Below are 24,599 nucleotides of genomic sequence, written 5' to 3' on the forward strand. Positions count from 1 at the left end.
CGATCATTCTGGTGATGCAATATTCCTTCCTAACCGACGATCTTTCTGTAAGGAGCAAAAATCTGGCATTACCATTGGTTAACACTTAGGGGTGACATACCATCTTTAAATCATGGAAACATGAGTGAGGAGAGAGAGAAAATAAAAAAAAACAAAAGAGATAGAGAACAATTTATATGCATATATACATTACATAACCCGACAATAACCACCAATAAGAGAAGAGAAACAAAGCATTTTTAAACGTTGTCAACATTAAGAAAACATTGTCAGACTATTAGGCTGTCGTATCTACGTGTCTAATAGTTTCCTTGAGCAGTCCCTCCCCACCAGCACTTGCATTATTCCACTGTCTGTATCTGGCCAGAATACATTGTGGTGGATAGGTCATGCTGGGGTTTGGTAGACTTCTGCAAGGACCAAGCGAATATGCAATGTTTGAATTCTTACCAATAATCGTCAGAGATGGGGATAGAGAGAGAAAGAAAAAAAACATTTTTCACAAATACATTTACAACGTTTAACCTGGTCATTCCTGTGTCTTTCAGTGAATGACCTCCCAATTTATTAACCGTTACCTCAGGCTTACCATCAGTCCTAATGATCACCTTTCCTGACTATATGATCCTTGATTATAATGGTGTGTATTGTAATTTTGCTCATTTCTTGGTCTAGGGGGTCTAACTTTATGTGTGTTATTACAGTTGCTGGCATAATGCCCTTCTCTCCTACAATGGTAACAAATCCTTGGCTCCCTCCACGTGTCAATGACCTGAGGTTTTGGTTGATTTGATGCCTCCTCAAACGCTCGGATGCTCATCATCATCAATCGTTTCCCCTGTACTTCCCTGGTTCCTGGGATACCATGATTATGTCGTTGTCTTTCTCTTGATCTACAATCTCTTGCAATGTGTCCCTTTTTATGACAATGGTAACAGACTACCATATCTGGGTTTCTCGCAGGGGTGTGGGGCTTTTGTTGGGGTGGTCTTGTGGTTTGGGCCTGTATATTTGCTGCCATTAACTTATCTCTTTGTGACTCTCTGTACCTGGTGATATTCTGGTCATGATTAATGACGGCCTCTCTTAGTGCGGCCACCGAGATATCTCTCCAGTTTGGGTTGGTGGTCTGTACCCTTGTTTTTAATTCATCCTTTAAACCATTCATTAATACCTTAACCGCTATTCCTTTATGTTGTGCATTTGTCTTGATGTCTGCGATCCCAGTGTTTCTAGCCATTATTTGCAGTGCTCGATTGAAATAATTAGAAACATTTTCCTTTTCGTTTTGCCTTATGGAGAAAATTTCACTCCACTTGACAGGGGTTGGGAAATATATTCCCAACTGTCGGTTAATCTGCCTAATACATTCCTGATTGTGTTCCTCCATACAAGGTACCTCCGTGTTTAATTTACAATCAGCAATGAATTTTTCAGGGTCAACCCTGGAGGGCAAACATGCCCTCAGCACTGTCCGCCACTCTTTGTTGGTGGGTTCTGTGGCGTTTCCTAGTTCTTTAATAAACCTTTGACATTTGGCTAGATTTTTCCCAGGATCAGGAAATTCGGACATAATTGATCTCAATTCGGTCCGGGACAAGAGACAGCGCATTGCACTGTCCTTGACGGGAATGATTCCCTGATCGTCAGTCTTCCCATTGGGGACTGAGATCACCCTGGCCAGATCGAGCTCAGTTACATCATCTTGTGTTGGTCTTACAATATGGGGTACATTTGTTTGTGCGTGATATGAAACATTGTACGTACCTGTGGACACAACCTCACCTGACCCTCTGTTAGGGGGTTCGATTATTGCCTTTACCAATTTGGTCGTGTCCACCTGGATGTCTTGTAGGATGGCTTCTGGAAGAGGTGCCGACATCGTTCTGGGCTCACTTTCTTGTTTGTATTCCTGAGGGAGGTTTGACATGGGGTGCAGCTTGCACAGGTTAATAGTTGTACATTCAACAGTATTACAATAATCATTGTTACATTTATTACACTTATTCTTATAATCTATATTACAGTTGCTAAGAGCATTTTTATTGTTCCACTTTTGTGCTTTTCTCTCCGCAATCAACTCCTCTCCTGCTGCCATATCTCTCCTCTCAAGATAAGAGTCAGAAAAGTCAATAGACTCTTTTTGTAATTCACTTTCCTGTTGCCATAACTGTAAATATTCATAATGTTTATTTTGTCTCTTCGTTGGTTCAATGAGACTTATCCTCCTCCTTAAATTTTGTAACACTACTGGACTGAAGCTACCTATTCTTGGGAATTTGTCCCTGTCTTGTACAGTCATTCTCTCCCATTCATCACATAAAACTTCAGCGTGATTTCCATATTTCTTACACATCACATATCGTGCCGACCCGATGGATCGGTTCTCTGAATCAACCTGAACCGAGGTTGATCGCCCCCTACCTGAACAAATGGCCCCCATAATCTGCAGGCGTTGCCTATTCCTCCTTGAATATCAAGGCTTTCAGCGAACCCTTACAAACAAACCAAGATGTCCTTGGGCAGGCCGGCGGTGGTGGTTTATCAAGTACCCCACTTACTTCTCGCCCACGTTGGCCTGTGCTGCAATCACTGTAGCCAGAGCTGCTGTACCCAACTTAGGGCCCCTGTGAACCTTTATTTACTGGGGCGTGCTGGACCTACCAGTCCCCAGTAAGTATCGGTTGTTGGATAGTTCCCGAGTGACCAGCGAACTTCCCTTCCAAAAATAAAAAATTACACAAATCACGTCAGAATGTACAGATAGCGTTTGTGACCACTTTACTCTAATGGTATTAGGTCAGATTACTAACTACTGCACACAATAACGTGCGGTCCAATCGTTCAGTACACGAGCACTACTTGTCATGTACTGAAAGATCAATGGAATCGATGTTTCCGGCCGCGATTCCTTCAGCCAGAGCTTGTATGGCCTATATGGGTTCTGCACCAACACCCCAGGCGTTGTGCCACTGAACTTTTATAGCGGACCTTTTACCTTACCTTATGACCTCCTGGTCTTGTTATGACCTCCTGGTCTTGTTCCCTTATGACCTCCTGGTCTTGTTACCTTATGACCTCCTGGTCTTGTTACCTTATGGTCCGCTATACTCTAATGCTCAAATATTATTTTAACCAGAGATGCCTCCCTAGCCACCGTATATGTCACTTACACGTATGTCCCTTGACGAGTACCCGGCTTTCCTTTTGGTTCCACCTTAAAGTTATATAAACTTTTGTATACAAAACACACTCACTCAACACATGTACACTTTGTTTCTATATCTATTTCTGCGCAGAAATTTGTCTTTAGCCCAACAGTGTTACCAATTAGGAGCAGGATCTGTTAAACTAAATTTCAGATTTTCTAAAAATAGATTTGCGTTATTTACCGCTTCGCGTTATCTACCGCTGTGCGTTAATTATCGCCTTTGCGTTAATTCGCTTTTTTTCGCTAATTCAACTTTATCACAACTTGAGCTACGTGGGTGTAACCAGACGCTACGTTGCGTAATGTACGCTGCGTGCGTCCTGCCTTTCGGATTGCGTACGCTAGTCTTTGTTAGTGACACGTGTACGCAATGCAAAGGATCCACCGTAACACAATATATATTTTATCAATGTAGATGATCCCTGATCATCTACCGCAATCCACACTGCACACTGGCTGCCTCGTCTCTCGGACAAGCCGTGTGTTGTTCTATACTTTAACTATTACCTCTACTTATTAAATAACAGCAAATCTCCTTTTAGCCCTTTCTATCAACTATAAAATTTGGCAAACAGGAATAGTGATATACGAAAATGAAACAGAAATGCAGATATATGCGTGCGTACGCAAGACAAAAGAAAAATAAACAGTTTTAAAAAAAACACAAGCGTTTTGTTCTTACTTCCGGTTACCGGATTCCTTCAGCACTCTTTACCTAAGCGAAGCAGACGCTTATCCCGTCAGCAACTGCGAGACAACCTCCCACCCTTTGCTGGGGGATAATGTCTGCTGATCTACCTAGTGCAGATGTGAAAAGGACCGGACGAGCCCGCAATTGACAATGCTAAATTCCTTTGTCGTATAAACAACCCTTATGAAGCTAAGAACACTGTACGCTGTTTACTTAAGAAATACCGTAATGATACGCTATTTGCGTAACGATCGCTCAGCCGTAGGCGAGACGCTCAAGCGTCACGTTCGCTCACGGCCCAGTGATCACAGGACACGTTATTGGTTATGTCTAGGGGAAAGATTCGCTGTAACGTAGCATACGCTAGAGACCACGAGGAGGTCACCAGCGGTGCAGACGCTCACAACACTATACCTTGATATTAAACCTTATACCGATGAAACACACAGAATACCTTAATGTGAGTACAGGGTGTAAATGCAACCTTGTGTAACCTGACTACCTACAAAGCTGTTTGAGCGTCACCGACGCTCAAGTGAACACTTAACACTATAGTAAATACACTGATACTGGTTTAGGTTTCCAAAGCCTATTAACTGTATTATGTCTAATATACTTGTAAAAGGGGATAACAGTACATATGATACACTACAATATAACAGAGACTTCCTAACCACAGAACTAAACAATAAATACAAAAAGACAATACTACACTGACCTAAATGCAATACAATACAATACTACTATGAAGTATTTAAGAGAAAAGAGGAGAGAGAGAGATAGAGAGAGAGAGAGAGAGATATTGGCTCGCAGAAAGACAATGATTATGGAGAGAACTTACGCACAAAGGGTATGATCGCCTGCGCCTCGATATCCAGCTCCCGATTATCAGCAGATAACCGTTGATGAGAGAGTGAGCTGGATGTGGTCGGCCTGCCTATTTATGCCCCACACACAATGCAATCTCCTGGTCCTACAATCCCATTGTCCATTGGCCGAAGGAATTCGGCCCTGTATCATAACAAAAGGTCATAGGGTGATTCATACAGGTGGGCTGTGACGATTTCCAACAGCTCAGGTGGGTGGGAAACTGGGTTTCCCGCCGCATACCTGAGTATGTGTAATTAATAGAAATGGACATAAACTTCTTATGTCCATAATTATTCGCACGAGCGATTAATACGCTCCAAACCAACACCGGAATATTGCTAATTAAATACTCTTCCGATGGGTACCAAACACTGCTGTATGATTCCTGTTAGACCCTTCGTACGATATAAAGAGGGATTCCTCAGCTCTGGGACATTGTATTTTAACCAAACTTTCAGAATCTATCAAAGGGACCATGATCTATAAACTACATTAATTGTGAACATTTGTAACGAATGAGTCGCACGCTACGATCACATAAACTCTACCGTAAATGCACATACTGCGCGTGCGAGTGCACGCTATTGCGAGTATGCGCTTCCACGGGAGAGCGTACGCACGCGCAGCACGGACCAGTGTGCGGTGCAAATATGGCAGTGTGCATTAAGACATTTTTCTGACTTTGACACTGTACTCCTGCTATAGCTGCTCCCCAGTCTCCCCCACAATTAAGCAGTGTGAGCACTCAGCACAGTCAGATATATCATGCACACTGAGGCTGAGCACATATATGGTATGGAGTGTTTTTTTCAGGCAGAGAACGGATAAAAAAAAACTAGCAAAACTCCTCCTAACAGCTGCTCCCCAATCCTCCCCACAATAGTAAAATAAACAAGCAAAGCAATCAGATCATCTGTCTCGTATATAAACGGAGAGGACGCCAGCCACGTCCTCTCCCTATCAATCTCAATGCACGTGTGAAAATGGCGACGACGCGCGGCTGCTTATATAGAATCCGAATCTCGCGAGAATCCGACAGCGGGATGATGACGTTCGGGCGCGCTCGGGTTAGCCGAGCCATACGGGAGAATCCGAGTATGGCTCGGACCCGTGTAAAAAGGGTAAAGTTCGGGGGGATTCGGTTTCTCGGAAACCGAACCCGCTCATCACTATTAAATACTAAAACTAAAATGCAGACTTCCCTCTCTAACTAAGGTGGCGGGGAGAAGAACGGTTAAGCATGATAAACGTAACACGGGTGATCAATGTTATAATACAGAAAAACAAGCAATAAAAAACATATGTGTTAGGGAGCCTTCTGCCTCAGATGTTCCGGGATCGGCCTCCTGCCTCCATCCCAGACATCGAAAATCAAAAATCCAAGGACAGGGGTCGGCCTTCTGCCACTACCCCTGCCCCACCAACAGTTGCAGGGACGGAGGAACGCTCCGCCCCTACATGGTAAAAATTGGGCCACCGGCCCCGCCATCCACATATGTTTATACCAGTTATATGGACCCACTTGGTAAAGCGATGCCCGTAAACTAATTATAAAACTATAACATTTACCTAAAAGTACACCCAAACTTACTAACCTTGAACTCATAATTAAAATTAAGTAACCATTCAGAAACCGGCCACCAAAAGCCGACACAATGAACCCGACTGTAGAACAAAAAATAAATAAAAACCAAAACCAAGTCCCCAGGGCGGGTCACGAGAAGAGCTGAAAAGAGGGAGAAAGTACCATGTCAGCAGCCTATATGTATGACAGGCCAGCCCCTATACATGATCAGCCAATCAGCCCCTCGGACCCTCTCTCCACGTTCCTCCCACCACAAAACATTAACCCCTTCCAAGCCAAGGTGATGCACTGAGCGGCGCTGCGGAAGCCCCGACGGTGCGTTTATGCTGCTATGGTCACAGTATGTTCCCTACGCAGTCTTTCTATACTTTGCAAACATAGACACACGAAAAAAGGGGGGAACCTGGATTGCACATCCTAATACTAAAGTTATCAAGAGGTGCTATCATGTCATGCTGAGGCTTCTAATACTATGCAGGGGGAAGAGAGATGCAGATGCACACTGTTAGCACTAAGAACACTAATAATAAAAATAATTTAAATAAACCCTCACAATTAACATGGAGTATAATTGAAGTTCTTAGCACACATTTGCACAAATATGCGGGCCCATGTACCGCGGCCAGGTGACTTCATCACATGGGTCCCTAACATCCCTAATATTATCACATTCTATAAATTTATACAGGACTTACCTCTAAATAGGGCAGACTTGCCTACTCTCCCGGAATGGCCGGGAGGCTCACGAAAATCGGGTGACCCTCCCGGCACCCCGGAAGAGCAGGCAAGTCTCCCGATTACAGGGGTCCCCCCAAGCCCGGCCGCCCACTTAGCGAGTAAAGTGGGCGGTCCGGGCAGGCGATGACGCGATTCTTGTTGAATCGCGTCATCGTAGCCACGCCCCCTGCTGTATAATGCCATAATAGCGGCATTACACAGTGGGGGGCGGGGCTTACACGACACAATCCCCAGAGTCACGCCCCCGGTCCGCCTCCAGCCCACCCCCCTCTGCACACACATCGCAGCCCGCCCCCCTGCCGAACCGACCTGGCTGCTGTCTCCCGGAGAGAGCAGCAAAAAAGTCGGTAAGTATGAAATAGGGCCTTATCAATGTGTGATCTGAAATGCAGGAACCCAGCTAATTAAAACACCTGAGGGTGAATGGGAGGAGTGCCAATTATACTCCATGTTAATTGTGAGGGTTTATGTAAATTATTTTTATTATAAGTGTTCTTAGTGCTAAGAGTGTGCATCTCTCTTCCCCAAACATAGACACACGTCAGGTTGTGGAGGAGAGGAGGAGGAAGAGAAGAAATTCTGTTATGTTTGATCCTAGCTTGAGATACATCTCTGTTAATCTTGGAGAGCACCTGAGTGGAATTACATTCTTTTGCAATATTGGGACCTATTTCAAGGAAGCAAGGTGAAACTTGTAATTTCACTGGATGATTTCTGGGACTTATTGCGCACCCTACTGCCACCTATTGTTATTCAATTCTAACTGTAATAAGGAATGTCCTATTAATGTCATAAAAAATATTTTATTTTTAATGAAAAAAGTATAACCGTAAGCATATGTAATATAAACATTATATTGTTATCAATATGTTAATGTAATCAACATTTGTATGATATAGTATTATTCATAAAAAAAGGACAGCGTTAAATCTTATTATAAAGGCTGCACACACAGGAATAACATATATACATGGTGCGCACACAGGAATAACATATATGCATGGCGCACACACAGGAATAAAATATATACAAGGTGCACACACACAGGAATAACATGCATGGTGCACACAGAGGAATAATATATATACATGGTGCGCACACAGGAATAACATATATACATGGCGCACACACAGGAATAACATATATACATGGTGCGCACAGGAATAACATATATACATGGTGCACACAGGAATAACATATATACATGGTGTACACACAGGAATAACATATATAGTACACATGGTGCACACAGGAATAACATACTCATATACATGGCACACACACACAAGAATAACATATATACAAGGCGCACACAGGAATAACATATAAACATGGCGCACACACAGGAATAATGTAACCCCCTCTTACCGCTCTAACTATAGGTGCTTTATCTCTCACCAAAGGGATGGTTACTTTATCTAGTAATGTGCCTCCACCCAAGCTATTGATTGACAACAGGCTGCCTGGGATGCCTGAATTCTGTTAGGATGTAAATTATAGTGATGATGCTATCTCTAAACGAATGTCAATTAATACATATTACTCATGTACCTGTTTGTCTTTTCAGCTCTTCAATCAACATCCAGCGACAGCAAATGGTAAGTATAATATTTTTAATAAAAGATAACACATCCCACATATATATATTATTTCCTAGCTACCCCACCTTCCTATACAATTTAATTGCATGCAATACAAAAAACTATATGGTTTAAACCTCAATGAATGAGTGACCCGGGTACTCTTAATGCGATAAATAGTGCACTATTAGGGCCCATAAAATTCACAATAGTAATAACAATTTAACATTTCACTGAAATAATAACATTTTCCTTTAGTGGCTTTCAATATGTTGATGAATTGTTCAGCTCAAGGTAGAATGTTACTGTTGCAATTTCTGTTCTGTAGAGTGTCACTTATGTATCCTTTTCTCTAGCTAAATAAAAAGTATCTATTCCTTCCAGTTGGCTATCTCGTTTCCTTTTTTCTTTATGCAATTTCTGAGGTTGTTAACACTACCTTCGTAGCTTTAAAACTTGTTATAAGTAATAATCAATACACTCATCTCTTAGTTTAGGTACATTAGTCTTTCCACTTCGCTGTCCCTCATAATAGTTAGGCTTTTAACACTGTCCAATGGCCATGCATATAGTCTACACCTTCTATACTTTACATGTCCTTTTTAAGTGATAGCTGTCCCACTTCTGTATTGATGAGGGTAAAAGGTAATATAATATATTTGAAGGACCAACCCTTAAGCTTATTGAGGTTGTAGTTTAAATGAATATACAAGACTGTTGCATTATAGCTCCATATTTATTTTAGTCACTCTATGCCATAGACCTATAATTTGATTACGGCACAGCTGCTTCTATTTATCTCTGAAGTATCCACATAAATCTCAGTCTTTTCTTTCTATGAGGTTGATATGCATAGGTAGGTTTATCAGAAATAAAGTGGAGCTGTCTTGCTGAGTAAGTGATGACATCCAAAGGGGGTCTATCTCTATTCAGCTGTGCAGTATGAATTCTTACAGGGCAGTTCCTCTGTTAATGTATCACCAGGCTCTGTTGGGTTTTTTTTTATTACACCCAGCCACTGTTTCACTATTTACTCTGGGAAAAGGGGCAACGGTTATAATATTTCAGTCCCCACTTTATCGTATATAACATCAGTCTGTGGAACATAACATGAATAGTATTTCAGTGAATGCTCAAGTCTATAATGGGTTACAATATATAATGACCCAGGTGCCAATAAACAGTTCATCCAGCTTAGAATAACATTCACTTATGAGGAGATAGGGTATATATTCAATGCCCTTTAGCTATTGCTTCTTCTATTGACCCGACATGGTAAGAACTCCTGTCTCTAGTATTATATACAACAGCTGAATATTATTTAAGCTCCTGCGTTGTAATCTCTCCCTCAATAAAGGATTCTATGTGGTAGGCTGAGAAGTCTATTGTAAGTGCTTTTCCTTTCAGTGTGATAGTGGTGCAATAGGTTAAATATGCACTTACGCTTCTCAGAAATGCTGATCGCAGGTGAACTCTCCCCCGACTCCTCCCTTTGACTTGCTGACAGGCTTGGCAGATGATGCTGATGTACGTTTCTATGGGCGGCGCCCCCTGCCTTCTTGTGTTGGCTGAAAACGACCCGGCTCTTGCGTCCCTCTGTTGCTGGGGAACAGTCGCTCAACCCTTGTACCGCCTCCCGCCGCCCCGGACTTCAGTGCGGACTGCAGCGCGGCTTCTCCGGCTTCAGATTCTGTCACCTAGCTGCCTCTGCCAACTCTCGCAATCAGGTATGCCCGGTGCCGGTGTAATACACGTATCCCAGCAGCGCTACTGCAGCTCTTCAGCAGCGCTCCGGACACAGTGCACACACTCCACCCGGGGGAACAGCAATCTGCCTATCTGCCGCCGGGGAGCTCTATTTATCCCCCCCCAGACCTCCGGCTCGTGCCGCCCGCTTCCCGCCGGAGCCGCGCGATCCCCCTGCTGCCGCCAATCAATATCCATCTTTCCCCTAGCCTCGCGGTCAGCCTTGCTCTTTGCTCGCGGACCCGCTGTTCCCGCCCGGCAGGTTGTTACTCCTGCAGCGCGTGGATACTCTAGAGATCCATCTATTACCCTGCAGACTATTACCGGCTCACAATGCCTCGTTCTATGCCTCGTTCTAGATAGTACACCATAGTGGCTGACTAAAAAAAATCACAATATACGACCTCTGTTTCATTCTTGTCGTATTACATTAATCATTCCAAACAAATTAATTTAGTTATCCCCCTCCAAATCCTTTTTTATATACACATTTATCTAATACCACCATATTTCATCTTACAACATACCTTATACACATATAGATATATTACACCAGCATATATATATATTATTTATTTTTATATACACATCATTAACACTATATATATGGTTACACTCTCCCCCTGGTGATCTAAACAAAGGTATTTGGGTTAGATTACCACAAATATACACAATATTAGTTTATTCGATAACTATTTGTATAATTCTCAAAATAGGGCCAAGTAAGTATAGCATTGGGATGTATTATCCTGGGTATAATGCTAGGGACTCCTAATTCATCATAAGTAAGCATAGATGGGGGTTGACATGTTCTTCTTGGTCTATTTATAGTTTCTTGTTCTATGCTTATATCACTACAGGGAGAATAATGATCAAATCCCTCCCCTGGACCACTACTCTCCTTATCTTGAACAGCACTGTCATACTCTACAGGATCTATACAGGTAACTGTGTGGTCAAGCTCTGAAAAAGACTCAGGGAGCCCCCTGATGTCTCCTATATCATCCACTTTCCTACTTTCAACATATGGATCCTTATAATAGCAGCCCTGACCTTCATCTTCTCCCTCATCACCACCATCATTGTTAGATCTTAATGAATCAGTTAGCTTATTTGATGTCTCCTTCCCAAATGGTACTATATTATTTATACTTTCAGGGTCTTCTAGGCGTACTTCTCTACCTATGGGAAGTAGATTCTGCCTATGATGAGTTAAAACTGCACCTTGTCCATTTTCAAGCTGAACTCTATACACAGGTAAGTCTTTAAACTTTTCTATCACTATATAGGGGTTCTCTCTCCATCGATTAGAAATTTTTAATTTCCTCGGAATCCCTAGTTGTCTTAACAACACTCGGTCCCCAGGAGACAGAACCTGATCCCGCACACTTCTATCATAGCGAACCTTGTTCTTCTCCCCCAATTTACTGGCAGTTCGCTCAGCTAAAGCATAGGCATCCCCCAATTCTCTTCTCAGTCTTTCTACATACTTTAAATGAGAAACACAAGGGTCATTGCCTGCATTAGTTCCCATACATACATCGATTGGGAGCTTAGCCTCCCTTCCAAACATTAAATAGTAAGGTGAAAATCCAGTGGCCTCGTTTCGGGTACAATTGTACGCGTGTATTAGACGGTCAATATGCCTCTTCCAATGCTGCTTGTTTAAGGGATTCAGGGTCCCTAACATGTCTAACAAGGTTCTGTTGAACCTCTCGGGTTGCGGGTCACCCTGAGGGTGATATGGAGTAGTCCTAGATTTGGAAATCCCACAGCTCAAACACATTTCCTTAATTAGTCGACTTTCAAAGTCTCTCCCTTGGTCCGTATGCAATCTGTTCGGCAAACCATAATGGATAAAAAATTTATCCCACAAAGTGTTTGCTACAGTGGTGGCCTTTTGATTTGGCGTCACATATGCCTGGGCATAACGAGTGAAGTGGTCTGTCACAATTAATATATTACACTTCTTTCCTTCTTCTACTTCAAGGGAGAGGAAGTCCATACAGACCAAGTCCATGGGCCCTTTGCTTTTAAATGTCACCAAAGGAGCTACTCTGGATGGTAACGTTTTCCGTAATACACAATTTCCGCAGTTTTGGCAGTATTCTTTTATTTCCTTTCCCATACCCGGCCAGTAAAATCTATCTGCTATAAGGTTTAACGTCTTCTCAAACCCTAAATGACCATGCTTATCGTGTAATGCGTGCATTATTAGAGCACGGTGTTTCTTAGGTAACACTAGCTGAAACTTCTTTCGTCCATCCATTTGTCTAATGCTGCGGTACAATATCCCCGCTTTTATAAGCAAATTACGCTTTTGTTTCCTCAACAGTCTGACTTCTAATAGAGATTCATGGGCAATTTCTGATTTTCTACTGCCAGGAATTAAGTGTTGTATGCTGGGGTCCTGTTGTTGCTCTTTCCGAATTTGATAGCGTTTCAGTTTAGGCAAATCTTCAAGCTCTACATGACTAATCCAGCAATATGATGGAGGCAGTGCGGTTGACTTCATTCCCAAAGTGCTAACTTGTTCACTTCCAGCTGATACTTTCAAACTCATTGTATGACACATTCCTTTGATTTCTCCCGCTGGTATCTCTATCCACTCTTCTTCTGTATGTTCCATCTGCTGGTTGGGAATTCTGGAAAGGGAGTCGGCGTCAATATTGCTCACCCCTGGTCTGTATTTCAGTGTGAAATCATATAGCGCCAGGGCAGCCAACCACCGGTGACCCGTGGCGTCTAGTTTTGCCGTTGTTTGGACATAGGTCAGAGGATTATTATCTGTCTGTACCTCAAATGTTACTCCATATAGATAATCATGGAATTTATCTATTACACTCCATTTCAAAGCCAAGAACTCTAATTTGTGAGCGGGATACCGTTTTTCGCTACTAGTTAGGCCTCGACTTATGAATGAAACAGGTTTCAATCCATCGGAATGTTTTTGATACAGAACACCCCCCAATCCTTCTAAAGAGGCATCAATATGAAGGACATAGGACAACCCAGGATCTACATAGGCTAATACAGGGGCATTAGTCAATTTTTGTTTTAACAAATTAAAGGCCATTTCACAGTCGGTAGTCCATCTTTCTCCAAATGGATCATTTACTTTATGCAAGGGACCTCCTTCACCCGACCGTTCTCGCCTCTTCTTCTTATTTAACGTTGGATATCCTCTTGTCAAATCGGTTAAAGGCCTAGCTATACTGGAATAATTTGGGACAAACCTGCGGTAGTACCCGCAAAAGCCTAGGAAAGACCTTAGTTCTTTTAACTTTGTTGGTCTAGGCCAATTCTTAACGGCCTCCACTTTTTCTGGGTCGGTGGAAACCCCACTTCTGCTTACAATGTGCCCTAAGTATTTGACCGTGGATTGGCAAAGATGACATTTTTCCAGTGATAATTTCAAGCCCCCTTCCATCAATCTATCCAGAACTTTAAAAAGTCGTTTATTGTGTTCCTCCAGGGTGGCTCCAAAAACGATTATATCGTCTAGATATACAATGACTTCCCTATAGTTCATATCCCCCACAGTCCTTTCCATTGTTCTTTGAAAGGTAGCTGGGGCTCCTTTTACTCCTTGGGGCATGTTTAGAAATTCAAAGAAACCTAGCGGGCATATAAATGCAGTTTTTTCACGGTCTTCCGGCTTCATGGGTATTTGGTAGTACCCATTCCTTAAATCTAACACAGAAAACCAAGAGCTCCCTTGGAGACAGTCCAAAGCTTCGTCTATCCTTGGTACTGTATACTGGTCTGTAACAGTTCTGTGGTTCAATGTGCGGTAGTCTACACACATTCGTATTTTTCCACTCTTTTTCCGCGCAATCACTATGGGGGAAGCGTAAGGACTTCTAGACTCGATTATAACTTGATTCTCAAGTAATCCTTTAAGGTGTTGCCTTACGTCTTCAAAGTCTGCAGGAGCTATCCTGCGGGATCGTTCCCGGAAAGGAGTCTCATCCATTAATCTAATACTGTGCTCCACCCCATTAGCTGTCCCCAGATCCCATTCTCCCATAGAGAATACCTGTTTCTTGGATTCCAGCTCCTTAATTAAAGCAGATTTTTCCTCCAAAGAAATGTCACTCCCTCGGAAACATATATCAAATTTATTTTCTAAAACCATTATACTCTCAGCGGATTGAATGCAACAAGTCCGTGCAGAAGACAATTCCTTGTCTCCTTCGTACCATTCAGCCAGTAAAGGGTATATCCGGGTGTTAGTCCCTATAATCACAGGTGGTTCATCCCTCCCTTCAGGAACTTCTGGACATATCAATGCAATAAGTGATGTCTGCATCCCTTCCTCTTCTCTTACCCTGTTGCTGATTTCAAGAGTAACTTGTACATACCCTAGATAAGGGTACTTTTCAACACTTAGACCCCATATCACTAATCCGCTTAAAGGCTGGATGGGTACATCAGGAATGTTCTCATGGTACCAATTTTCAAATATGATAGAAACTTGGGATCCACTATCCACCAAGATCTTGCAGTGGCGTCCATTTATATTCGCATTCAAAAGGGGAGCAGGTCCCAGCAATCCTTCTGGTAGACTTCCACTCCTCCAGGAATTCCCCATAGCACAGTGACTAACCTCTAGGGGGCCTGTGAGGGGCCCACAGACCGCCCCCGTCCGTTTCCCGACCCCGAACCTTCCGTATTCTGGTTACCACCTGAAACATGGTCAATATTCCGATTCCAATTTCTATTCAAATGACATTCAAAGGCCCGATGTCCTGTTCTCCCACATTTAAAACATCCTCTATTAAAGTTGTTACTCCCTCTACCTAATCCTCTTACGGGGCTGCTTTCATTGGATATTTGCAGAGAAGTATTCACAGCCTGTGCTGCAATGAATTTGTCAATTTTCTTACTTTGTTTGTCCATCAACTTTAATATTTTTTCTTCAAATGCATTGCTTTCCACTACCGGTTGTATTACCTTAACCTTCTTTACCGTTTTCTCCCTCATTTCTATTAATACCTCTTCTTGTTTGACTTCTTTTAACAGTTCGTTAAAAGTAGGAAAAGGTTCTTTAATTCCTAAACATCTTAATTTTTGAGCTACTGAGTCAGTGGTCAAGGCACCCCGCAGTAACTGTTTCATTCTGCTTCTGTCCACATCATCCCTTACTATACCTCCTTTATCCACTATCTTATATAGTAGCTTGTCTAACCTAATCAAGAATGCACTCAGCAGTGCCTCCAAATGTAACCCCCTCTTACCGCTCTAACTATAGGTGCTTTATCTCTCACCAAAGGGATGGTTACTTTATCTAGTAATGTGCCTCCACCCAAGCTATTGATTGACAACAGGCTGCCTGGGATGCCTGAATTCTGTTAGGATGTAAATTATAGTGATGATGCTATCTCTAAACGAATGTCAATTAATACATATTACTCATGTACCTGTTTGTCTTTTCAGCTCTTCAATCAACATCCAGCGACAGCAAATGGTAAGTATAATATTTTTAATAAAAGATAACACATCCCACATATATATATTATTTCCTAGCTACCCCACCTTCCTATACAATTTAATTGCATGCAATACAAAAAACTATATGGTTTAAACCTCAATGAATGAGTGACCCGGGTACTCTTAATGCGATAAATAGTGCACTATTAGGGCCCATAAAATTCACAATAGTAATAACAATTTAACATTTCACTGAAATAATAACATTTTCCTTTAGTGGCTTTCAATATGTTGATGAATTGTTCAGCTCAAGGTAGAATGTTACTGTTGCAATTTCTGTTCTGTAGAGTGTCACTTATGTATCCTTTTCTCTAGCTAAATAAAAAGTATCTATTCCTTCCAGTTGGCTATCTCGTTTCCTTTTTTCTTTATGCAATTTCTGAGGTTGTTAACACTACCTTCGTAGCTTTAAAACTTGTTATAAGTAATAATCAATACACTCATCTCTTAGTTTAGGTACATTAGTCTTTCCACTTCGCTGTCCCTCATAATAGTTAGGCTTTTAACACTGTCCAATGGCCATGCATATAGTCTACACCTTCTATACTTTACATGTCCTTTTTAAGTGATAGCTGTCCCACTTCTGTATTGATGAGGGTAAAAGGTAATATAATATATTTGAAGGACCAACCCTTAAGCTTATTGAGGTTGTAGTTTAAATGAATATACAAGACTGTTGCATTATAGCTCCATATTTATTTTAGTCACTCTATGCCATAGACCTATAATTTGATTACGGCACAGCTGCTTCTATTTATCTCTGAAGTATCCACATAAATCTCAGTCTTTTCTTTCTATGAGGTTGATATGCATAGGTAGGTTTATCAGAAATAAAGTGGAGCTGTCTTGCTGAGTAAGTGATGACATCCAAAGGGGGTCTATCTCTATTCAGCTGTGCAGTATGAATTCTTACAGGGCAGTTCCTCTGTTAATGTATCACCAGGCTCTGTTGGGTTTTTTTTTATTACACCCAGCCACTGTTTCACTATTTACTCTGGGAAAAGGGGCAACGGTTATAATATTTCAGTCCCCACTTTATCGTATATAACATCAGTCTGTGGAACATAACATGAATAGTATTTCAGTGAATGCTCAAGTCTATAATGGGTTACAATATATAATGACCCAGGTGCCAATAAACAGTTCATCCAGCTTAGAATAACATTCACTTATGAGGAGATAGGGTATATATTCAATGCCCTTTAGCTATTGCTTCTTCTATTGACCCGACATGGTAAGAACTCCTGTCTCTAGTATTATATACAACAGCTGAATATTATTTAAGCTCCTGCGTTGTAATCTCTCCCTCAATAAAGGATTCTATGTGGTAGGCTGAGAAGTCTATTGTAAGTGCTTTTCCTTTCAGTGTGATAGTGGTGCAATAGGTTAAATATGCACTTACGCTTCTCAGAAATGCTGATCGCAGGTGAACTCTCCCCCGACTCCTCCCTTTGACTTGCTGACAGGCTTGGCAGATGATGCTGATGTACGTTTCTATGGGCGGCGCCCCCTGCCTTCTTGTGTTGGCTGAAAACGACCCGGCTCTTGCGTCCCTCTGTTGCTGGGGAACAGTCGCTCAACCCTTGTACCGCCTCCCGCCGCCCCGGACTTCAGTGCGGACTGCAGCGCGGCTTCTCCGGCTTCAGATTCTGTCACCTAGCTGCCTCTGCCAACTCTCGCAATCAGGTATGCCCGGTGCCGGTGTAATACACGTATCCCAGCAGCGCTACTGCAGCTCTTCAGCAGCGCTCCGGACACAGTGCACACACTCCACCCGGGGGAACAGCAATCTGCCTATCTGCCGCCGGGGAGCTCTATTTATCCCCCCCCAGACCTCCGGCTCGTGCCGCCCGCTTCCCGCCGGAGCCGCGCGATCCCCCTGCTGCCGCCAATCAATATCCATCTTTCCCCTAGCCTCGCGGTCAGCCTTGCTCTTTGCTCGCGGACCCGCTGTTCCCGCCCGGCAGGTTGTTACTCCTGCAGCGCGTGGATACTCTAGAGATCCATCTATTACCCTGCAGACTATTACCGGCTCACAATGCCTCGTTCTATGCCTCGTTCTAGATAGTACACCATAGTGGCTGACTAAAAAAAATCACAATATACGACCTCTGTTTCATTCTTGTCGTATTACATTAATCATTCCAAACAAATTAATTTAGTTATCCCCCTCCAAATCCTTTTTTATATACACATTTATCTAATACCACCATATTTCATCTTACAACATACCTTATACACATATAGATATATTACACCAGCATATATATATATTATTTATTTTTATATACACATCATTAACACTATATATATGGTTACACTCTCCCCCTGGTGATCTAAACAAAGGTATTTGGGTTAGATTACCACAAATATACACAATATTAGTTTATTCGATAACTATTTGTATAATTCTCAAAATAGGGCCAAGTAAGTATAGCATTGGGATGTATTATCCTGGGTATAATGCTAGGGACTCCTAATTCATCATAAGTAAGCATAGATGGGGGTTGACATGTTCTTCTTGGTCTATTTATAGTTTCTTGTTCTATGCTTATATCACTACAGGGAGAATAATGATCAAATCCCTCCCCTGGACCACTACTCTCCTTATCTTGAACAGCACTGTCATACTCTACAGGATCTATACAGGTAACTGTGTGGTCAAGCTCTGAAAAAGACTCAGGGAGCCCCCTGATGTCTCCTATATCATCCACTTTCCTACTTTCAACATATGGATCCTTATAATAGCAGCCCTGACCTTCATCTTCTCCCTCATCACCACCATCATTGTTAGATCTTAATGAATCAGTTAGCTTATTTGATGTCTCCTTCCCAAATGGTACTATATTATTTATACTTTCAGGGTCTTCTAGGCGTACTTCTCTACCTATGGGAAGTAGATTCTGCCTATGATGAGTTAAAACTGCACCTTGTCCATTTTCAAGCTGAACTCTATACACAGGTAAGTCTTTAAACTTTTCTATCACTATATAGGGGTTCTCTCTCCATCGATTAGAAATTTTTAATTTCCTCGGAATCCCTAGTTGTCTTAACAACACTCGGTCCCCAGGAGACAGAACCTGATCCCGCACACTTCTATCATAGCGAACCTTGTTCTTCTCCCCCAATTTACTGGCAGTTCGCTCAGCTAAAGCATAGGCATCCCCCAATTCTCTTCTCAGTCTTTCTACATACTTTAAATGAGAAACACAAGGGTCATTGCCTGCATTAGTTCCCATACATACATCGATTGGGAGCTTAGCCTCCCTTCCAAACATTAAATAGTAAGGTGAAAATCCAGTGGCCTCGTTTCGGGTACAATTGTACGCGTGTATTAGACGGTCAATATGCCTCTTCCAATGCTGCTTGTTTAAGGGATTCAGGGTCCCTAACATGTCTAACAAGGTTCTGTTGAACCTCTCGGGTTGCGGGTCACCCTGAGGGTGATATGGAGTAGTCCTAGATTTGGAAATCCCACAGCTCAAACACATTTCCTTAATTAGTCGACTTTCAAAGTCTCTCCCTTGGTCCGTATGCAATCTGTTCGGCAAACCATAATGGATAAAAAATTTATCCCACAAAGTGTTTGCTACAGTGGTGGCCTTTTGATTTGGCGTCACATATGCCTGGGCATAACGAGTGAAGTGGTCTGTCACAATTAATATATTACACTTCTTTCCTTCTTCTACTTCAAGGGAGAGGAAGTCCATACAGACCAAGTCCATGGGCCCTTTGCTTTTAAATGTCACCAAAGGAGCTACTCTGGATGGTAACGTTTTCCGTAATACACAATTTCCGCAGTTTTGGCAGTATTCTTTTATTTCCTTTCCCATACCCGGCCAGTAAAATCTATCTGCTATAAGGTTTAACGTCTTCTCAAACCCTAAATGACCATGCTTATCGTGTAATGCGTGCATTATTAGAGCACGGTGTTTCTTAGGTAACACTAGCTGAAACTTCTTTCGTCCATCCATTTGTCTAATGCTGCGGTACAATATCCCCGCTTTTATAAGCAAATTACGCTTTTGTTTCCTCAACAGTCTGACTTCTAATAGAGATTCATGGGCAATTTCTGATTTTCTACTGCCAGGAATTAAGTGTTGTATGCTGGGGTCCTGTTGTTGCTCTTTCCGAATTTGATAGCGTTTCAGTTTAGGCAAATCTTCAAGCTCTACATGACTAATCCAGCAATATGATGGAGGCAGTGCGGTTGACTTCATTCCCAAAGTGCTAACTTGTTCACTTCCAGCTGATACTTTCAAACTCATTGTATGACACATTCCTTTGATTTCTCCCGCTGGTATCTCTATCCACTCTTCTTCTGTATGTTCCATCTGCTGGTTGGGAATTCTGGAAAGGGAGTCGGCGTCAATATTGCTCACCCCTGGTCTGTATTTCAGTGTGAAATCATATAGCGCCAGGGCAGCCAACCACCGGTGACCCGTGGCGTCTAGTTTTGCCGTTGTTTGGACATAGGTCAGAGGATTATTATCTGTCTGTACCTCAAATGTTACTCCATATAGATAATCATGGAATTTATCTATTACACTCCATTTCAAAGCCAAGAACTCTAATTTGTGAGCGGGATACCGTTTTTCGCTACTAGTTAGGCCTCGACTTATGAATGAAACAGGTTTCAATCCATCGGAATGTTTTTGATACAGAACACCCCCCAATCCTTCTAAAGAGGCATCAATATGAAGGACATAGGACAACCCAGGATCTACATAGGCTAATACAGGGGCATTAGTCAATTTTTGTTTTAACAAATTAAAGGCCATTTCACAGTCGGTAGTCCATCTTTCTCCAAATGGATCATTTACTTTATGCAAGGGACCTCCTTCACCCGACCGTTCTCGCCTCTTCTTCTTATTTGACGTTGGATATCCTCTTGTCAAATCGGTTAAAGGCCTAGCTATACTGGAATAATTTGGGACAAACCTGCGGTAGTACCCGCAAAAGCCTAGGAAAGACCTTAGTTCTTTTAACTTTGTTGGTCTAGGCCAATTCTTAACGGCCTCCACTTTTTCTGGGTCGGTGGAAACCCCACTTCTGCTTACAATGTGCCCTAAGTATTTGACCGTGGATTGGCAAAGATGACATTTTTCCAGTGATAATTTCAAGCCCCCTTCCATCAATCTATCCAGAACTTTAAAAAGTCGTTTATTGTGTTCCTCCAGGGTGGCTCCAAAAACGATTATATCGTCTAGATATACAATGACTTCCCTATAGTTCATATCCCCCACAGTCCTTTCCATTGTTCTTTGAAAGGTAGCTGGGGCTCCTTTTACTCCTTGGGGCATGTTTAGAAATTCAAAGAAACCTAGCGGGCATATAAATGCAGTTTTTTCACGGTCTTCCGGCTTCATGGGTATTTGGTAGTACCCATTCCTTAAATCTAACACAGAAAACCAAGAGCTCCCTTGGAGACAGTCCAAAGCTTCGTCTATCCTTGGTACTGTATACTGGTCTGTAACAGTTCTGTGGTTCAATGTGCGGTAGTCTACACACATTCGTATTTTTCCACTCTTTTTCCGCGCAATCACTATGGGGGAAGCGTAAGGACTTCTAGACTCGATTATAACTTGATTCTCAAGTAATCCTTTAAGGTGTTGCCTTACGTCTTCAAAGTCTGCAGGAGCTATCCTGCGGGATCGTTCCCGGAAAGGAGTCTCATCCATTAATCTAATACTGTGCTCCACCCCATTAGCTGTCCCCAGATCCCATTCTCCCATAGAGAATACCTGTTTCTTGGATTCCAGCTCCTTAATTAAAGCAGATTTTTCCTCCAAAGAAATGTCACTCCCTCGGAAACATATATCAAATTTATTTTCTAAAACCATTATACTCTCAGCGGATTGAATGCAACAAGTCCGTGCAGAAGACAATTCCTTGTCTCCTTCGTACCATTCAGCCAGTAAAGGGTATATCCGGGTGTTAGTCCCTATAATCACAGGTGGTTCATCCCTCCCTTCAGGAACTTCTGGACATATCAATGCAATAAGTGATGTCTGCATCCCTTCCTCTTCTCTTACCCTGTTGCTGATTTCAAGAGTAACTTGTACATACCCTAGATAAGGGTACTTTTCAACACTTAGACCCCATATCACTAATCCGCTTAAAGGCTGGATGGGTACATCAGGAATGTTCTCATGGTACCAATTTTCAAATATGATAGAAACTTGGGATCCACTATCCACCAAGATCTTGCAGTGGCGTCCATTTATATTCGCATTCAAAAGGGGAGCAGGTCCCAGCAATCCTTCTGGTAGACTTCCACTCCTCCAGGAATTCCCCATAGCACAGTGACTAACCTCTAGGGGGCCTGTGAGGGGCCCACAGACCGCCCCCGTCCGTTTCCCGACCCCGAACCTTCCGTATTCTGGTTACCACCTGAAACATGGTCAATATTCCGATTCCAATTTCTATTCAAATGACATTCAAAGGCCCGATGTCCTGTTCTCCCACATTTAAAACATCCTCTATTAAAGTTGTTACTCCCTCTACCTAATCCTCTTACGGGGCTGCTTTCATTGGATATTTGCAGAGAAGTATTCACAGCCTGTGCTGCAATGAATTTGTCAATTTTCTTACTTTGTTTGTCCATCAACTTTAATATTTTTTCTTCAAATGCATTGCTTTCCACTACCGGTTGTATTACCTTAACCTTCTTTACCGTTTTCTCCCTCATTTCTATTAATACCTCTTCTTGTTTGACTTCTTTTAACAGTTCGTTAAAAGTAGGAAAAGGTTCTTTAATTCCTAAACATCTTAATTTTTGAGCTACCGAGTCAGTGGTCAAGGCACCCCGCAGTAACTGTTTCATTCTGCTTCTGTCCACATCATCCCTTACTATACCTCCTTTATCCACTATCTTATATAGTAGCTTGTCTAACCTAATCAAGAATGCACTCAGCAGTGCCTCCAAATGTAACCCCCTCTTACCGCTCTAACTATAGGTGCTTTATCTCTCACCAAAGGGATGGTTACTTTATCTAGTAATGTGCCTCCACCCAAGCTATTGATTGACAACAGGCTGCCTGGGATGCCTGAATTCTGTTAGGATGTAAATTATAGTGATGATGCTATCTCTAAACGAATGTCAATTAATACATATTACTCATGTACCTGTTTGTCTTTTCAGCTCTTCAATCAACATCCAGCGACAGCAAATGGTAAGTATAATATTTTTAATAAAAGATAACACATCCCACATATATATATTATTTCCTAGCTACCCCACCTTCCTATACAATTTAATTGCATGCAATACAAAAAACTATATGGTTTAAACCTCAATGAATGAGTGACCCGGGTACTCTTAATGCGATAAATAGTGCACTATTAGGGCCCATAAAATTCACAATAGTAATAACAATTTAACATTTCACTGAAATAATAACATTTTCCTTTAGTGGCTTTCAATATGTTGATGAATTGTTCAGCTCAAGGTAGAATGTTACTGTTGCAATTTCTGTTCTGTAGAGTGTCACTTATGTATCCTTTTCTCTAGCTAAATAAAAAGTATCTATTCCTTCCAGTTGGCTATCTCGTTTCCTTTTTTCTTTATGCAATTTCTGAGGTTGTTAACACTACCTTCGTAGCTTTAAAACTTGTTATAAGTAATAATCAATACACTCATCTCTTAGTTTAGGTACATTAGTCTTTCCACTTCGCTGTCCCTCATAATAGTTAGGCTTTTAACACTGTCCAATGGCCATGCATATAGTCTACACCTTCTATACTTTACATGTCCTTTTTAAGTGATAGCTGTCCCACTTCTGTATTGATGAGGGTAAAAGGTAATATAATATATTTGAAGGACCAACCCTTAAGCTTATTGAGGTTGTAGTTTAAATGAATATACAAGACTGTTGCATTATAGCTCCATATTTATTTTAGTCACTCTATGCCATAGACCTATAATTTGATTACGGCACAGCTGCTTCTATTTATCTCTGAAGTATCCACATAAATCTCAGTCTTTTCTTTCTATGAGGTTGATATGCATAGGTAGGTTTATCAGAAATAAAGTGGAGCTGTCTTGCTGAGTAAGTGATGACATCCAAAGGGGGTCTATCTCTATTCAGCTGTGCAGTATGAATTCTTACAGGGCAGTTCCTCTGTTAATGTATCACCAGGCTCTGTTGGGTTTTTTTTTATTACACCCAGCCACTGTTTCACTATTTACTCTGGGAAAAGGGGCAACGGTTATAATATTTCAGTCCCCACTTTATCGTATATAACATCAGTCTGTGGAACATAACATGAATAGTATTTCAGTGAATGCTCAAGTCTATAATGGGTTACAATATATAATGACCCAGGTGCCAATAAACAGTTCATCCAGCTTAGAATAACATTCACTTATGAGGAGATAGGGTATATATTCAATGCCCTTTAGCTATTGCTTCTTCTATTGACCCGACATGGTAAGAACTCCTGTCTCTAGTATTATATACAACAGCTGAATATTATTTAAGCTCCTGCGTTGTAATCTCTCCCTCAATAAAGGATTCTATGTGGTAGGCTGAGAAGTCTATTGTAAGTGCTTTTCCTTTCAGTGTGATAGTGGTGCAATAGGTTAAATATGCACTTACGCTTCTCAGAAATGCTGATCGCAGGTGAACTCTCCCCCGACTCCTCCCTTTGACTTGCTGACAGGCTTGGCAGATGATGCTGATG

General features: G+C 41.9%; 1 long non-coding RNA gene across 5 annotated transcripts in view; it reads left to right on the forward strand.

Annotated features, from left to right (window-relative positions):
* Positions 1-24,599, forward strand: part of LOC134927118 (uncharacterized) — a 435,449-nt gene that overhangs the window by 89,030 nt on the left and 321,820 nt on the right. For 4 of the 5 annotated variants that reach the window (XR_010177556.1, XR_010177557.1, XR_010177560.1 and 1 more), the window contains exons 2-8: positions 8,663-8,693; positions 11,282-11,365; positions 11,580-11,678; positions 15,861-15,891; positions 18,480-18,563; positions 18,778-18,876; positions 23,059-23,089. This is a non-coding gene — a long non-coding RNA (uncharacterized LOC134927118). Of the gene's footprint in view, positions 1-7,635; positions 7,781-8,662; positions 8,694-11,281; positions 11,366-11,579; positions 11,679-15,860; positions 15,892-18,479; positions 18,564-18,777; positions 18,877-23,058; positions 23,090-24,599 lie in introns of those variants that run through there. The other variant, XR_010177558.1, reaches the window with a different exon arrangement.

The sequence above is a fragment of the Pseudophryne corroboree genome, chromosome 5 (genome assembly GCF_028390025.1).
Source record: "Pseudophryne corroboree isolate aPseCor3 chromosome 5, aPseCor3.hap2, whole genome shotgun sequence".
Taxonomy (NCBI): Eukaryota; Metazoa; Chordata; class Amphibia; order Anura; family Myobatrachidae; genus Pseudophryne; species Pseudophryne corroboree.